Below are 12422 nucleotides of genomic sequence, written 5' to 3' on the forward strand. Positions count from 1 at the left end.
TCTGGCATAGAAAGCATCTTCTTATCACGTCCCTTGGTCCTAAATTTGCATCTCTCTGCCAGGCCAGTATGGATAAGAAGGAAGAAACCAAATGGAGACTTATGACTGACAGCGCTCCAGGTGCCACTCCTCCAACTGCTTACCCAGCCAGCTCACCTGCCTTATTAGGAAAAGCCTAAGGGATTAGTCTTTTCTATGTAGGGAAATATATCTACATTTAGCTGGATCCAGTTTGCAGGGACGTATTCGTCCCAACCTTGGCTTTCCAGCTGTCACCAGGATGATATATCAGGAGTAGTGGAGAAAGGTCTCTGGGCACGGGCAGGCAAAGGGCAGCAGGTGTTCTGTGCTCCTCTCCTGTCTGTCTCTAGGGTAGACCACACTCGTCTCCACTAGAGTGGTGAACTGGGTAATACGAACCAAACTTCCCAAAGAACACAACAAAGAAACCTAGATGAAATATTTGTTGAAATTCGTCCTAAAAGCACAGAGGAACTAACAAGATTGGGAGGGACTTCAGACTTAAGATCTGGAAGACAGAGGTCCAGAGACGTGGACCTAAGCCTACTTAGGGGGCCACTTTTACCTAGTCAAATGGACCGTGAATCCAAATGAGGAAGTTAGGAGGCTGAGCAGCACTTTCGGCAGCCTCTAGAGCCTGGGGGCCAGCACATTCCTAGACTAAGGCCCAGTAAACCACTTCATGTTTACATTTGGGACCCTAGGAGTAAGAGAAAACAAAAAATAAACTGGTCTGACTTCACATCATGTGGGTGGCCTAAAAAAATTCAAGTCCCCAGACCGTCCCAGGATTGCTAGTCCCCCCAAGAAGCCTGAAGAAGCTATTTAAAATCTTCTCTGAAATTCTTGTCATTTTTTCCCATCATTTTTATCAGCATCACTCAAAGCCTCAGATTACTGCATTTCATCAATCTTAAATATCACTAATTATATGATTGCACTACTATTTTAGGTACCAGTGAAGAAGAAAAAAAAAGTCAGGTACCTACTATTTTAGGTAGAACTATAAATTTAAGACTCCATCAACTATAAACCACATCTGAATTTGACATTAAAGTGTGGGGGGGAAAGTACATCTTAAAATTGATGAGATGACATTTATGCAAATATTTTTTCAAAACAATATCTAGCACACATTCAAAGATAATCAGGCACATAAGGAGATATAAACAGGAATCAGCATGATCCTATTTATAGGATCCACTCCATATGGATAGACAGAAGAAACACATCTATCCACTCCATGTGGATAGACAGAAGAAACACAGAATGTGAAACAACTATACTTACTATGCTCATGGAGATACAAAGTTGGCTTAAACATTTCAAAACAGGGAAACAGGACTATATAAATGTAACATTAAAGATTTGAAAAAGAACTAAGAAACTTTAGAATTGAAATTCAGTAACTAAAATTAAGAATGCAACAGATGGATGTATCTCAGATTAGATACAGTTGAAGAGACACCGTGTGATTTAGAAGACAGATCAGAAGAACTATTGGAATGTAGCCAGGAGATATAAAAAAGATTGAAAATACAGAAAAGAGCGAAAGAGATAAAGAAGATACAGTAAGGAAAATTAAGAGAGTAAAACAACCTTACAAACCAAAGTTCTCCCAGAAATAGGCAAGAGAATTCAGAGGACATCACTAATAACCCTAATAACCCTCAGCTTTTTCAACAACCAACTGCACCACAGTAGTAGGTCACCCTAGTGAAGACCCGGAGATGGTATAACCCTGGTTACAAGTTGCAATGTTGCATTTTATAAGAAATAAGTATTTGGCCAATCAGATGACCAAAAGCCATTTCTCACATATATCTGGTCTTTGTCCCTGTCCCTAGTTCCTGGCTCACAACTCCCCAAACCTTAGGAAATTTCCTGAGCAAGAAGAACAATGGGAACATCTTTTGGCATAATATGTAGTCTCTGTCCTTTGTTCCTGATATCACTTCAGAGCCAACAGGTAAGATGGGTATCTTGCCATTCATAAAAAGCCCCACTCCTTACAGTGACTGTGTTTATGTTAATCCGGTGACTCTTGGAAAGCACCGAAGGATGGGGTTGGTTGCCAGGGGAACTAACCATGAACAGAGCGATGGAACTTTCAGTTCCATCCCCTGACTTAACGAGTAGGAGAGGGGGCCAGAGGCTGCATCAGCCACCCATGTCAATGATTTAATCACTTATGCCTATGTAATGCAATCTCCATAAAAATCCAAAAGGAAAAGGGTTCAGAGTGCCTCTGTTTGGGAAACCTGAATGCTTCCGCATACCACGGGCGCCTGGCCCCAAACTCCATGTGGACAGAAACTCCTTTGTTTGTTTGGGACCTCACCCTATGTATCTCTTCATCTAGCTGTTGATTCATACTCTTTAATACCCTTTGTAATAAACCAGTAATCTAATGAGTCAACAGGTTTCCTGAGCTCTGAGCCACTTCAAATTTACTGAACCCAAGGAGTGGGGAATGGGAACCTCTGATTTACAGCCAGTCAGAAGCAAAGAGAACCAGTGGGGCTTGCAACTAGCTTGGGGGTAGGGGGTGGGAGAGGGAGTCTTGTGAGACTGAGCCCTTAACCTGTGGAATCTGATGCTCTGTCCCAGGACATGGAGGCAGAATCGAGTTGAACTGCAGGACAGCCAGCTGGTGTCCAAGAACTGCTTGAATGTGTGGAGAGAGTAGCCCTGTGCCCCAGAACTGATGACGGAACTCTTTTGAAAGAAGAGACAGAACATAAAGACTCCTAACTCTGGGAAACAAACTAGGGGTGGTGGAAGGGGAGGAGAGTGGGGGATGGGGGTGACTGGGAGACGGGCACTGAGGGGGGCACTTGACGGGATGAGCACTGGGTGTTATTCTGTATGTTGGCAAATTGAACACCAATAAAAAATAAATTTATTAAAAAAAACTTTCAAGTACAAATACATAATGAATATTAACATACCAAAAAAAAAAAGAAAGAAAGAAGAGGCGAATATGGTGATTTTACCTTTCTGTGTATCACTCTCCTCGTAGGTGAGTGGACACCACCTCACAAGCTGCTGGAAGACTTGAGAAGTAACACTTGAGCAAGGGCTCGGACTGAAGGGCATGCTGCTTGATACCGACGCGCTGGGGCTCCCATCCACCTAGCCTTGCTACAGGAACTGAACACGCAGCTCCACACTATGAACAAAAGGAGTTTAGCCTAAAACATGGCACCTGATGTGTCAGAACTGTGGAATGTTAGGATCGCACGAGATTCTTCATAGAATATCCAGGCGATCGGAAGTTCATTGCCTTTCCTTTTAAAAACTGGTTTTATACACTTAGATCAATTTTTTAGACCCCTAACCACAAATAGAAAACTAGATGATTAACAAAAGATACAAACAGGGTAACAGTCCTATAGAGAAATGTTTAGCTGTACTGGTAACCAAAATGGAAATGAAAGCAATAGTGGCATATTTCCCATTTATCAAATTAATAATTTTTAGAAATAAGCTACCCAAGGGGCACCTGGGTAGCACAGTCAGTTAAGCGTCTGATTCTTGGTTTCAGCGGGATCGTGGTCTTGGGATCAAGCCCCAAGTGGGGTTCCACGCTGAGCACAGGGTCGGCTTGGGAATCTCTCTGCCCCTCCTCTCTGTTCTTGCATGCTCACTCTCTCTCTAAAATAAATAAATCTTTAAAAATAAAATAAAATAGCCTGTACTATCAATGATATGAAAAAATCATTTCCATTTATAGAATGCAACTAGTTAGCATGGTACATTTCCACTCCTGGTTGAATAATTTCACTATTGGAAATATATGCCAAGAAAACAACCCAAATTATAGGAAAAGTATGAACACAAAGTTGCTCACTGCAGTCATACAGCAGTGAGAAACTGGGAGCAAACAATGTTTGCTAATAACAAAATATTGCAATAAATTAACAGGCTTCCAAAGTATTGAGTGAATTGTGTAGCCACTAAAAGTCATGTTTACCAAGAGCGTGGAAAAACATAGAAATTGGAGCATCCAGGTGGCCCAGCAGTTGAGTGTCTGCCTTGGGCTCAGGGCGTGATCCCGGGGTCCTGGGATTGAGTCCGGCATTGGGCTCCCCACAGGGAGCCTGCTTCTCCCTCTGTCTATGTCTCTGCCTCTCTCTGTGTGTCTCTCATGAATAAATAAATAAAATCTTTAAAATTTAAAATAAAAATAAAACATTTTATGGAGATATAATTGACATATAACATTATATTAGGTTCAGGGGTACAATGTAATGGCTTAATATTTGTATGTACTGTGAAATGATCACCACAGTAAGTCTAGTTAACATTCATCACCACACATAGTTAGAATTTTTTTTCTTGTAACGAGACTTTTAAGATCTACTCTCTCAACGACTTTCAAGTATACAATACAGTATTATTACTGCAGTCACCACTCCTCACATAGGAAGTTTTGTGAAATAATCTCATTCCACTAATCCAATTGTTTCAATTTTTTCCTGGTTCCGTTTGGTACTACTCATATGCATACATCTTTGGAACAGGTGTAATCAGTGTGAATTAATGATTACTTCTACCCGGATTAGAAGACCTGGAAACTCTTCTCTTGCCTGGATTCCCCCCCACCCACCACCCACCCCCCAACATGCTCTTAGGAACCAGGAAGTCAGAACAGTGTTCCAGTGACTGTGAATGTCAAAGGGTATGGGACAAACTCCTGACCCCGAGCCCAGCACTGGCACTAACCTTTGTGTAACCTCGGCAAGCCACCTAACTTCTTTCAGTCTCAGTTTCTCCATTAATACAATGGGCCAAGGAGAGCTGGGCTCATGATCCTAAAAATCCCTTGCAGGTTTAATCTCTGTGCTGGCATGTAAATTTGATCTAAAATCTCCAAACAGATCTTGACTTTTGAAAAACTCTATAAAAATCAAATCTGTTTAAACACAAATGGAAAACTAGCTATTTTTTAAAAAATCCCTCCTACAATACATCTTCTAGTAAACAGTCTTTATTTTTGTTAAATCTAGACATTGACATATTGACAGTTCAGTGTCACATACAGTCAGACACATTTAAACACCAAAGCAATAATCATAGTACTTTCTCTTCCTCACTGAAGGTACATTGATTTAGATTAAGGAAAAATACGTGCACGAATGAAAAGTCTAAAATACACAGATTTTTTTTTTGGTTTGTTTTATTATCTTCAGTTTTCAAATGCTTCGACTATTTGCCTACCCCCATCCCCAAAAGGTATTTCCTACCCAGCCTGTTGCAATGCAAGGAAAAGTCTCATCCCAGTCTTGGGTATTCCAAAATGGAAGCTGGAATCAATGAAATCTTACTGTAAACTTTCTACACACCATTACGATACGCCAAAAAAGAGCTTCCTTCACTTTCTGAATCAATAACTTGGGTACCAGGCCAACCTCACTGCTATCGCCTGGGAGAACTCATGAAGCCTCCTGCTAAACTTGAACTAACCTTGCCCCCAGTTGCATCCTACAAGATGCTGCTGGTGCTGATGCAGACCTGGAATTGCTGAAGCTATGGCAGTTTATTTCTGAGGACAGATGGCAAGAGGAGTACAGGCCACCCTGCACTTAACCATATTCTATTTCGGTCCATGCTCTCTATGTCAGTCAGGTCTTTGAGGAGCTTCTCTTAACCCTGCCTGTCATGGGTAGAGGTAAATGTCTACTTTCCAATTCCTACAGCCACAGTTTCCTGTCACTCCGCAGTTCATTCCCGGAGGAGGCTTTACTTGCAGCTAAGGAAACTGAAACCCCTCTTGCAGGACCCTTCCAATGCCCTACAACTTCTTCATCTGGTCATTCTGTCCTTGTCTGAAAGAGGATCCCTCTTACACAAGCATCTTGTCCCACCAGCACTAGATCCTCTCCCCACTTCCCTCCACACTCCTGTCCCCCCGCCATGGCCCAAGCAGCAGTTAGGATGACCCTGTGGGCAATGGTGGTTCTGCGGCCCACACTTTCGGTATATTAGTCAGCCACACACTAGGGGAAGAATTTGAGATTTAATTTTTTGAGGGGTGGGGGGGGACTCAAAAGATTGACTTAACATCATGAGCAGATTAGGCTATGTGGGATGACAAAGGACACTTGCTGATTTATGAAATTATCCATATGGAAAGTTCCACAAAGTTAATTTCACATTTACTAAGTTGCCATTATTGAAAAGAACCAAGTTACGTTAAATAAGGCCTCTCCCAGAAAAGTGGGAAGTTATACAGAATGGCACATACTCACCAATAGCCCTTAAGAGAGTGTGATTCTCAGTCAGGGGTGGTTTTGCTACAACTGGAGACATTTCGGATTGTCAGGACTTGGGAGGGGGGAGTACGTTACCGGCACTGACGGGACAGAAACCGGCAGACTGATAAACATTCTACAATGCACAGGACGGTTCCCCATAACAAAATATTGTTCAGCCCACAACAACAATAGCGCTCAGGCTGAGAATCCCTGCCTTATGATGATGGGCAGGTACGGACAGGTAAGGAAGCAAGGATTCTGTTTGGAAAACGATTAACCTTTAAACACGAGAGCAGGTGAAGACCAGGTCGACAGGCAGCTCAGGCACAGCTGCTACCTGACTTTAGCTGCCACACGAAGGTCAAAGCATGGAAGGCTCTAGACTTTGACGGATCACAAGACCCTTGCCAAGAGTGGCTACGTGAAGAGGTAGTGGCATAGTTTCAGGAGCACCAGAAAGGGCACTTGGCCTCCCCTATTACCTCCAACACGCCCTTGTCTGTGCTTGAATTCCTCTCATGATGGACAAAACCTTTCATTCCATGATGAGGCTTAAAGTGCAAAGACCCCTGGAAGAGGGAACCCCTCTTCCATTCAGACTCAAGAGAAAGTGACTGATGACAGATTGTTTTTCCCCTGAGTTTTCATACAGTGAAAGGCTCTGAGCAGCTCCAAGTGGCGCATGCAAAGAAAGAAAGAACAGGCCCTGATGGGAGGGAAAAGGGTGAAGAAATGGGCAATCCGGCGTTCAGACATAAACGTCACCTAGGGACCGTGCCCGAGCCTGCAGGGAGGCAGGGATGCAGAGAGGGAAAAAAGAAGGCACATTCTTGGCCTTGAAGAAGATTACAATCAAGTTCAGCTCAGGTGAAAAAACTCCAGGAATGCTGGAAAGAATGGCAGAGATGCAGTGCTATCCCTGCAGCAGACAGCAGACAAAGGTCCTCACCAGCCCCGGGATCACAGTGAACCCCAAACCGGGCCCACCGGGTGAAGCCCCCACCCCAGACACCAAACCAGGTCATGGACGCAGAGTAAAATGCTCAGGCAGCACGTCTTTAAATGAACGGGAACTATGCTAGATGAAGAACTATTAAATCCCTGGTTTGTTTTCCTTCACACCTTTGCTTTTTCTCAATTTGGGAGGAAGCTTTGGTCGAAGTCTTCTCTGCCCCTGAGGATCCTATTCCATCTCACAAGGCCAGTTTATGGTATTCTGTACATTCCTGATTTCAGCCTCTGTGAGGTTTTCCTCTGCTCTTCCCTTAAGGACAGAGCCTCCAAGCCACTCACCTAAAGCTTACCATATTTCCTTTGTATCTTTTATAATGGGCCTAATTCCAGAAAGGATTTGAGAGGGGCTTTCAAGTTCATATCCAAAGAAATCAGACAATGTAGCTTAAAAAGAATTTAAGTGGGAAACTGGACATAATTTGGGAAGAAAAAGATCACTGTACCATGAAGCTGGAATGAAGCAGTTACCATGAATCACTGGAGGCCAAGGTAAAAAGATGAACACACTAGACATATGGAAGGTTCTCACTAAGAAGAGGAAGGCCACAATTCCCTGACAATTCCCTCAAAATTTTCTTTGACATTAAATTCTAGGAGGAATTGGCTCCTGGCTTTTCAAGTTTGCTGCACAAACTGTCATTTTATGTGTTTATCTCAAGAACTGTTAGGTCCTTTAGGACAGAATACATCTTAGATTATATCTCCCCGGTAACAGCCTATATTAAATATAAGTACTCAAATATTTGCCAACAGACTGATGAACCACAGTTTGCTTGGCAACCTGGATATTCCAGTGTGTCTCAGGCTCCTAAGATGATCACAGTAATAAGAGGCATCAAATCCCTTAGCAGAAAGTACTACTTCATTCTTCCACTTAGTCCCCAAGCCACCCAAACGATGGGATTTAAAGACATGCTCACCCCACCTGCCGTCACCAGTTTGAAATCAGGGGCTGGAAGGTCCAAGCTGGCCCTATCTTTCTGCCTCCCCCCACACCCCCTTCATGGTTTAGTCGATTGTCCTTTTGTCTGTCTTTCTGTCCACACCACAGATTCTCCGATCTTTCTGAGTGTCAGGGCTTTGCCCTATTAACCTTCCATTCACTGCAGTAACTAGCGTGGCACTTTGCACAAAGGAACTGCCTCCTTCTTACTATTTTTTTTTTTCAGTGTAAGGAAAGTGAATTGGGAGGGGGTCCCAGAACAGGCTTTTTCATTCTTCTGCCCGGCTCCCCTCTAACCACCCCCAAGCTGTGGTGTAGAAGCCCAGCTCCACATGGACAAGCAGTCCAGAAAGGTTAAAAAGCAAGTTACTAAAGGAAGTGAAGACTCAAGGGTCCAAAGACACATTCTCTCTTCCTTGTTTCCACGTGGCCCCCAAAAGTAGGTTGGACAATCCTGCAGAAATACACACATATGCAATAACAAAAAAACCTTTGTACATAGAAGGTGCTCAGTAAAAACTTGTTAAAATAAGGTCAGAGCACAACTAACCAGAACACAGAAAGTCCTCCATTAATACCTACTAAATTGAAAAGTCTGTAACACGTCTACCTTGTACCTAGTTAAGATGATCCTGATTTTTGCCGCGCACATAGTAGGTCCCCTGTAAGTGACTATTAAATCGAACAGCAGTAACCGCTCGCTCAAAGAAGCGGGCAGGGCTGACGTTAGTCAAATCCCAGGCGGAGATCCGTGAATGGAAATGCGCGTCTCCAGGCAGCGCTTCCGAGGGTGCCCGGGAGGCGCGTGACAGCGCGCGGCCGCCGCGCACAGCGCGCTTCCCCGGGAGCCGCGGACTCACCGCCCGCCCGGGCGCAGGCGAGCGACCGCGACCCGCTCCCCACCCCGGCGCGGCGGTCCCCCCCCTCCCTAGCCCCCCCCCCCATACCACCTCGGGGCTGCACCTGGAGCTCGCGCAATACCCGCCCCCCACCGGCGCGTCCGCCCACCCCGGCTCCTCCGATTCTGGAGAGTTGTGGGCAGAACAAAAGCAAATCCGATTGCTTTTCCGAAGGAGGGCAGCCCCGGAGGAGGCTGGGGGAGCCGGCCCCGGGCCGGGTTGCGGGGTTAAACCCGATCCGCGGCCCGCGGCCACCCGCCCTCCGGCAGATCCAGGCTCCAGATTGCAGCGCCGGGGAAAGCGGCGGGGCTCGCTCCTTCCCTCCCTCCCCGCCCTCTCGGGCGCCCCGAGCCCCCGCCCTGGGTCGCAGGGGCGGAGAGGGGCCCCGGGATCGGTGGGGCGGGCGACATATTAACCCTGGAATGTAGCGCGGAGGAGGCCGGAGGGGAAGATGCTGCGGGCTGGGGCAGACCCCACCACCGAGCTCCGAATTTGAACTCGCATGCGAACCACCCCTAGGCGCCCCCAAACGCGCCAAACTGCCCGCGCGGGTGGGGTCCCCTCAACGGCGCCCGGTCCCTAAATCCTCCTCCCCTATGCACCCCTCGGGGATGCCCAACTGCAACCTTCCCATCGGGACCGCAGATCCGGGGCAGCCCGGCGCGCGGGTGGCGGAGGACCGGGTCCCGGAGGGCGGCGACGTCGGTCCCAAGGGAGGCGCCCCCCGCGCGCGAACTCGCTAGTTTGGTATCCGCTTGCTTTCCCGCTCGGGGTTTTCTCCCCCAGGTGAGGCGGGGTGCGGAGAGAGGGGGAAGGAGCGTCTCTGCTTTCCGCTCGGCTTCTCCGGGGCCCCCGAACTCCGAGAGGAGCAGGCACCGGAGAAGAAAGAAAGCGGAGGGGGAGCCACTCACCCAAAGCAGAGCCCGAGAGCGCGGCGGCCCGGGCGCAAGCGGCGCCTTTGTCTGAGGTCGCGGCGCCGGCGCGCTCGGCCAGGCAGGTCCCAGCCCCGGCGCGCGGCAAGCTCCCGCGGGCGTCCGGACAGCCCGGCTCGCGGCTCCCGCCCCGGCTCCCGCCGCGGCTCCGGCTCCGCTCCTGCTCCGCTCCCGCCCCCGCCCGCACCGCCCCGCGCTCGCCGCAGCGGCCGCCGCCGCCGGCTCCGCCCCGCGCCGGCCCCGCCCCCGGGCCGCCGGGCCCCCACCTGCTGCGGCTGCCGGGGAGCGGAGCGTGGGGAGCCGCGCGTGGGGAGCGGAGCGTGGGGGGCGGCCTGGGGAGCCGCGCGTGGGGAGCGGAGCGTGGGGAGCCGCGCGTGGGGGGCGGCCTGGGGAGCCGCGCGTGGGGAGCGGAGCGTGGGGAGACGCGCGTGGGGAGCGGAGCGTGGGGAGACGCGCGTGGGGAGCGGAGCGTGGGGCGGAGCGTGGGGAGCCGCGCGTGGGGGGCCGGCCTGGGGAGCCGCGCGTGGGGAGCGGAGCGTGGGGAGCCGCGCGTGGGGAGCGGAGCGTGGGGAGACGCGCGTGGGGAGCGGAGCGTGGGGGGGCGGCCTGGGGAGCCGCGCGTGGGGAGCGGAGCGTGGGGAGACGCGCGTGGGGAGCGGAGCGGGGGGAGCGGCGCGTGGGGAGCGGAGCGTGGGGAGCCGCGCGTGGGGAGCGGAGCGTGGGGGGGCGGCCTGGGGAGCCGCGCGTGGGGAGTGGAGCGTGGGGAGCCGCGCGTGGGGAGCGGAGCGTGGGGGGCGGCCTGGGGAGCCGCGCGTGGGGAGCGGAGCGTGGGGGGCGGCCTGGGGAGCCGCGCGTGGGGAGCGGAGCGTGGGGAGCCGCGCGTGGGGAGCGGAGCGTGGGGAGACGCGCGTGGGGAGCGGAGCGTGGGGGGCGGCCTGGGGAGCCGCGCGTGGGGAGCGGAGCGTGGGGAGCCGCGCGTGGGGGGCCGGCCTGGGGAGCCTGCTGCCTCCCCGCGCACCCCGCTCCCGCCTCCCCGCCGCCCGCGCAGCCCCCTACAGAGACGACCTCACCTGAGGGCCCGGCGCCTGCAAGCAGGGGAGCCGCCGTCGGGGGGCGGGGTGCGGGGGGCTGGCCTCCCTGCCGGGGTGCACGTCACCTTGGAAGGCGGCCCTCACTTTGCCCGGGAGAGGGGAGCTGTCGGGCTCCGGCCAGGAGGGAGGGGGCTGCGGGAAGGAGGGTCTCCCTAACCCCGGCTGAAGCCCGGCCTCCCAGCCGGGTCAGCCCCTGGCGGGTGAGGGCACAGGGGAGGGGGGAGGGGGGCGGCGACCGGGGCCGGTTTGGGGCCGCTGCCGGGCCGCGGGAGCAGGACCCGGGGGCCTTGGAAGGGGCGCTGGGGGGGAGGGGCGGGCTCGGGTGCAGAGCCGGCCACCTGGGCTGTGAGCTGTGCCGGCTCTTTCGCAGGGCGAGGGGCGGGGGGGGGGGGGGGGGGGGGGGGGGGGGGGGGTTGAGTAGCAGGGGGAACCTGACTTTGGAAGCTGCCAGCCCCGCAGGAACACTGGTTGTAACTGGAGTTTAGATAGATGGCACCTTCCAGCAAATCCAAAGTGGTCCACGCGGATTAGGTGCGTCACTTCATGGGTTCACCGCAGTGGAATGGCTGAGGAGCCGCTTTCCTAGGCAGAGAAAAATATCCAAATAGTGTGTAATGAGGTCACTAGCGGCTTTAGCTGCCTGTGGCCCTCCCTCCTCCCAACTCCCAAAGCATTCTGAGCAAGAATCTTACCTCCAGGCTTCACAGAGTCAGCTGTAGCCTATGGTTGCTTCTGCTTCACACCCCATTTCTGCCTCCAGGGCGTGGGGCCATTCCAGGTGTGTAATATTCATGCAACTGTGCTGATTGTAACGTGCGCAAAACATAAAGATTTTAAATTGTGGGATCATGTAGGGAAATGCATCAAGTGGGGGGAACACTAATGGCCGTGTGAAGGGTGACAATGCCAGCTCTAAGTAGTATGTAGATAGAAATGCTACTTATTGTATGTGTGCAGGTAATAGGTTAAGGTTACATATTGACTTAAAGACAGCGGTTATCTGAACCTTCATTAACCTATAAGAACAGGTAAGGATAAGGAGAAAGTGTGTGACAAGCAAATGTGTGTGCATCTGTGGTAAGACTTTCCTGTGTATCTTTCCCAAAGAGAACATTTTAACATTTGCTTCTTTAATTTTCATTACAAATAAGTATTATCAATTCAGTGGGTATGCATAAATATGAAATACTCTGTTAATTTATTCATTTTTATAACATCTTTTCTAGAAAGAGGGAACAAGAGGCCCCAAGGATTCTCGTTTT

General features: G+C 50.5%; 1 protein-coding gene across 1 annotated transcript in view; it reads right to left on the minus strand.

The window, feature by feature from the left end:
- MAPK4 (mitogen-activated protein kinase 4) overlaps positions 1–10226 on the minus strand; it is a 146724-nt gene extending 136498 nt beyond the window's left edge. Inside the window, exon 1 of the mRNA XM_041768680.1 lies at positions 10049–10226. The gene's annotated coding sequence lies outside the window, so the exon portion shown is untranslated. The remainder of the gene's footprint in view (positions 1–10048) is intronic.
- Between the last annotated feature and the right edge of the window lie 2196 nt (positions 10227–12422).

Source organism: Vulpes lagopus, chromosome 1 (genome assembly GCF_018345385.1).
Source record: "Vulpes lagopus strain Blue_001 chromosome 1, ASM1834538v1, whole genome shotgun sequence".
Classification (NCBI taxonomy): domain Eukaryota; kingdom Metazoa; phylum Chordata; class Mammalia; order Carnivora; family Canidae; genus Vulpes; species Vulpes lagopus.